This window comes from Anomalospiza imberbis, chromosome Z (genome assembly GCF_031753505.1).
Source record: "Anomalospiza imberbis isolate Cuckoo-Finch-1a 21T00152 chromosome Z, ASM3175350v1, whole genome shotgun sequence".
Taxonomy (NCBI): Eukaryota; Metazoa; Chordata; class Aves; order Passeriformes; family Viduidae; genus Anomalospiza; species Anomalospiza imberbis.
The window spans coordinates 58,346,948-58,352,877 of record NC_089721.1 but is presented as its reverse complement, the minus strand read 5'-3'; positions in this window follow the sequence as shown (position 1 = coordinate 58,352,877).

Below are 5,930 nucleotides of genomic sequence, written 5' to 3'. Positions count from 1 at the left end.
GTTTGGCAGCATTGCTCTGGATTACCCCTCTGTCTTGATGGGTTTCTGGCTCATGGGGTAGACTAGGCTGTGCCTTAATCTCCTTACATTAACTTTCTCCAGCTTTTCCTCCCTCTGGCTACCCCCTGAATTAATTTGTCTGTGCTGCAAAATTTTTGCCCGCTACAGACACAGACCTAAGAGTCCTCAGATGACACCAGAAAACTGTAAGGTGGTTCTTATATCTGGGTAGGGGGACAGCATGCAATCCATCCTGAAACCAGGCAGAGGATGCAAACGCTCAGTCAGGCTGTGACTGCTTGGGTGAACAGGCCACTGCTTGCTCCCTGAGTGCTTGTGGGTTTGGCTGGAGTGTGGAAATGGAGGAGTAATTCCTGGGAATCTGAAGTAAACATTTGCCTGTGTTCCTTGGCAATTTCTCACAAAAACAGTTTCTGTGGAAGAGACCTTTCTGGCCAGACTGTGGCTAAGGCTAGGCATGAGCTCCCCAGTGCTCTCCAGGGAAAGGTGGGCTTGTTTCCAGCTGAGACCAAGTACCAGCCTCTAGGCCCAGGCTGGCACAGTGAGCAGGACATCCCCAAGCTCCTGCAGTTGCTTGAAGACCGTATTGACTGAGGGATCTGGAAGAGAGCAGTGGTCTCTGCCTGCTTTGTCCCTTCACAACTGCCTCCTAGGGCTCTGGGGACAATGCTGAAAGCAGCAGAGAAGTGTCACCAGGATTTCACCCCTCTCCTCATTAGCTACCAAGGCTTCCCTTTTCCAGCACGTGGCTGGTAAAGGATCCCATGACTTTTGCTGCGAGACCTTACTTGCTCTAGCAGAGCTTTCTCCAACTTGTGCTCCACCTGCCTGCCAAAAGCCCCAATGAGGGAGCAAAGGTTTCTTACATTTATCCCACATGTTTACCTGGCTACACTTTACTGTTCTCCAGCCCACAGGGGGAAAAAAGAGCCAAAAACCCACAACAAAAAAGAAGCTGTTGTTAAAAGGAAGGAAAGTTCTAAGCTGGAGTTTGCTAAACCTTTTCACCCTCTTGGAAGGAGTCTGAAGTAGGCGTGCTTGTCCTAGCACAGGACTGCTGATTGCTGGATCTGTTCTTATTTGACTACATCCAATGTGCAGGATGTCTATATACTCAGGACCATGCACTTATATGACACCTATATTTTCTCTCAACCCAAGGCAGCAACCCCACTCCTGAAGCCTGTTTTCCTTATCCATCCACTGGTCTAAATATAACTACCAGCAATGAAGATGAGTGCACAAAAATCTCTGTAGAGTCAGTGGTGACTTGACTTCCCAAGTCTGCACTAGACCTCGCAGTGATGAGCTAAGCGGGGAAAATAAGGGGTTTGGGTTAAATCCAAAGGCTGGACCAGCAGACTTTTTCCTGATTACCTTCCTGCCTCTCACATGCATGAAAATTATTTCCAAGAATTCTTGCTCTGTGATTTTTCCAAGGATGGAGGTATTACTCATAATAATTTTGTAATTACATTTTGTAATTACTACACAAGATGGAGGTACTACTGCTGTTTCACATGTCTTTCTCCTTGCCCTCCCTAAAGGTGGGCATCATATTAGGTTTTTCATTCAGCCTTTTCCCATTTGCCATGATACTCCACCATGGCTGACAGCAGCTTCATTGACATGAACTGATAACTCATCTGGGTTAGTGTCAGCTATTCTATTCTTTAAGCAGTCCTTAAGCCTCACGTTTGGTCTTCCCACCCACTTCCAAAACCAAGCTGGTGAATGGAGATATCTGAGAGCCAGCTTTGCCTCTGAAGATGCTGCAAAAATTCATTGATCATTGTGGTTTTTTTCCATATTGTCCAGTACCACAGTGTATCCTCCATCTGCCAGTGGATGTGCATTTTCTCCAACTTCTTGAATATCTGTAGGGTCCTGTTGTACTACCTTTAATGATCCTTTCTAGTCTGAGTTGTAGGTGGAACTTGGCCATGCTCAATACCGTCTTTAAGTACCCAAGTAAGCAATGTTTACTACATTCTTTTGCTGTCTAACGTATTTCCCACTTTTACATGCTGCTTTGTTGTTCTTGTTGTTGTGTTTTTGTTGGTGGTTTTTTGGTTTGGTTTGGTTTTTATTTATTATTTTGCTACAAGAAGTGCCCTTTTTAGTCAAGCAAGACTTCTAGTGAAATTCCCAATTTTCCTGCCAAAGGGAAGGCTTGGGATATTCAGGATGAACACTGTGAAAAAACCCCTCCCAAGGAGGGTGATGCAGTCCTGGGACAGCATAATGAGGTGACACCTTGGGAGGTTTCAAGGGTTGATCAGCCGTTCCTGGGCTGTGTGACTGACACAGTGATAAAGCAGTCCCTCAGGCGCTCCAAGCCAGAGCCAGTAGAGCAGCAGGAGTGCAGTCCCTCTGTGATGGGACACTGCTGCACCAAGGTCATGGACCATGCCAACAAGCCTGGAGAAGCCTGCGTAGTACTTCCAAGGAAAGAGCAGGGAGTCACACAGTTGCCTGTGATTTCCAAACCTGCTTTACACTATATTTTACTAATCAGAACTTGACATGGTCTTTACACTGTGACCATCTGCCGTGCTGCAGGAGAGAAAGGGAGGAGCTGTGAAACTTTCCAAGATTGTGTCCAACTCATCCAGAGCTGGCAAACCTGTTAAGCCCATGTCTGGGAGTATGTGGAGGTGCTCCTGACTCTTGGCACCTAGAAAATCACATTAAGAGCTCAATGACCACGTTTTTTTTTTAACATCCTCCAACTGTCTCTCAAGAGGGAGTGAAACAACTTAGTCAAAAATGCAAAACATTGGTAGATTCCTATGTGAAAAAGAGTTTGAAAAGTCATCTTCCAGCAAAACCCCACCTAGCAAATGCCTCAGTTTTCTTTCCAAGAATACAACAATCTGGAACAGAAACAATTTTTTTTTAATGGAAAAAATCATAGCCACTGTATCTCTCTCCCATGGGATTTAGTGACCCCTCTAAGGGAAATGTGGTGACAAGTCTTCACAAGGAAAAGCAGCACTGATGAAGGGGGTCTAGGTCTGAGGTCACAGCACTCCAGAGCAGCATGTGTTCCAGCAATGTGGGAGAAGATGTCTCTGCAGCATAACTTTCTCCCCATTTCCAGAAATACTGTCAGAGATACATGCGCCCAAGGAAGGGTGAGATGTGCCAGAGAAGAGACCAGGTCTGGGAAACATTGTATTGAAGGGAAAAGAGATAATTCTTCTGTTTGTGGTCCAAATTTCTTTGTCTTTCTGACTCTAGTACGACCAGAGCTGATGTGTTCTTACAGAGGACACAGTGGTATGGTCAGCCCTGGCACTGGGGTCTGAATGAATTTAATGCATCCCACTCATCAATCATCAATGCCTGGGGATGTGCTTGAGACAGGGAAGTGCAAAGGCTGTGTAAAGACATCAGTGGCACAGGTGAGGTGGGCTGTGTTGGTGATACAAGTCCACAGAGGCAGCCTCAGAATGTCACAGAAGCATAGAATGGCTGGGGTTGAAAGGGACCTCTAAAGACCATCTACTTCTAACTTCCTTGCCATGGGCAGGGACACCATCCCCCAGAGCAGATTGCTCAAAGCCCCATCCAACCTGACTCTGAACACTTCCATGTCTCTCAAGTTTTGAGAGATGTCACATGAGACAGCGTCAAACTCTTTGCACAAGTTCAGGTAGGTAACATCTGATGGCCAAGTCTTGCTCATTTCAGGTGGAAAACATTGACTTTCTGCCTGTGTCTCCAAAACTTGCTTTCTCACCCAGCTGCTAGAAATTTGCCTCACATATTTACCAGGCCTGGGTGGTTTTCCAAACATAGGTCTAAGCAGGAGTCCTACAAGGGAGCACAAAGCTAAGGGGACAAGTTGGATGTCTCTGAAGCAATAGGAGGATGAAGACTACATCTTTCCCTTCAACTGGACAAATCCCTGAGTGATGATAAAATGTGAATTCATATTTACACTAGCTTTGAGTAAAGAGATTGAGCAAGAGCCCTCAAGAGATCTTTCCCTGCCATAATCATTCTAAACCACCATCATACCCTTAGAAAACACAATTACAGAGGGATAAATTGACTGTGTTTTGATTACCTCTAACTTACATGAACATTGTGGAACTTCTCAGCAAGAATCCCGGAGAAACAAGGTCTCAGCACACCTTGTTGATGGAGCAAGGATTCCCCAGACAATACAGAAACAGGAATTGGAAACTGGGATTTCTCAATCTACTCAGCAGCCCTCCAGGTTGTGATCTCACTGCAATGAGAATTTCTGGTGGACAAGATGACACCTAATTGCAGAGGTGGTGAGGGCCTTTAACATGTAATGGGCTGCTGAATATCAGAGTCAGTGTTGGCTACTGCAAGCAGCAAGGCTGTAACTGGCTAATGTAGTTCTCTGCCTGAGAGTCTGCTCGCTGCAAAATTAGCTGCTTTGAAAATCAGCATGCCTAAACCACTGCCACTGGCCCACCTCTGAAGCATTTTGCTAGGTGCTAATTATAGTACTGCCCAAAATCATGATTACACGTTGACACATATGTATTAAACCCATTGAGAACTGGAGCATTGTCGGAATCTGTGATATTTAAATGATCCCAAGATTGTAGAAAGTCTCTGTCTTTCAGCCCCGCTGCCAAAGAAGAAGTCGTAATTCGTCTGTGCTGGTTTTCAAGGCTGTTTATTCTTGCTTATCTATAACATGTTCTTTCTGACCTGCAGCAGGTCTGTCTTGCAGGACAGTGTGCAGGGCTCTGCCCCTCAGTGGGATGTTACAAACATTATATACTAAAAACTACATGTGCTATATTTACAATAATGTGCCAATATCTGTCACTCATGCTGAACAGTGTGTACCCAGCCTAAACCAATAGAAAAATGCCAACACCACAGTAAAACATGGAGGGCATGAAGAAGAAGAAAAAGGACAAGGCATGCCCGATTTCCTCCACCTTGCCCCCTTTGAACTCCTTATCTAGAATCCTAAAATTCTACTTTTGCACCCGTGCCACACTAGTTGCTACTTATATCAAACATTCAGAGCTAGTAATTCATCCTGGAAGATTGAAAACTCTTTTCCATGGACAGAGATCAGAGACAGTGTCTCTTGGGGCTCTGTACAGGGGGGTTCGTGACCCCCTGCCAGGGTCCCAGACCTTCCAGGGCAGCCAAAGGGATGCCCTGGATTCCCACAGAGCATTACATGGGCACAAAAAGCCCATCATTCAGATACACTCCTGGCACCATGCACCTGCTTGCTATTGCCAGCTCAAAAGGGTTTTGCATCCAGGCAGATGATGAGAATATCCACCCTTAGAGATGTTCAAATGCCATCTGGACATGTGCTGGGTGACTGATTCTGTGTGGCCTTGCTTGAGCAGGGGGCTTGGACCAGATGACGTCCAAAGTTCTCCTGCAGCCTCAGCTGCGTGTGGTCCCCATGAGAGCAGAGATGCAGCAGAGCTATCCACAGCCCCACAGATGTGGCACAAAAGCCCCCAGAATCACACCACATTCAGCACCCTGGCACTTCTTCAAGGTGTCTGAGCTTCTAGACAGTTCTTAGCCCTTGTCCTCTACCCCCTTTCCTGCACAGCACTGGCAGGTGTTGCTTTCCCAGACCACAGCAGGTGCCTGACCCTGTTGCTCAGATGTGTTTCTCATTGCTCAGCTGCCGCTGCTTTTCTTTGGAACACTTAACACAGGCTTTGCCCAGCTTTTGAGGCTGCACACCTAAACCACTGCCAGTGAGTTATTTATAGTCCTGGAGCCTCTGCTTCTGGCCTGTTCCAGAACTCTCAAGGTCCCTGCTGCTATCGTGCTTACATCACACATTAATAACAAGAGACACCTGGCACGACAGGCCAGTTCACACACCAGGCACTCATGAGGAGCTGGCAACATGTATAACAGGCCACAACAGGGTC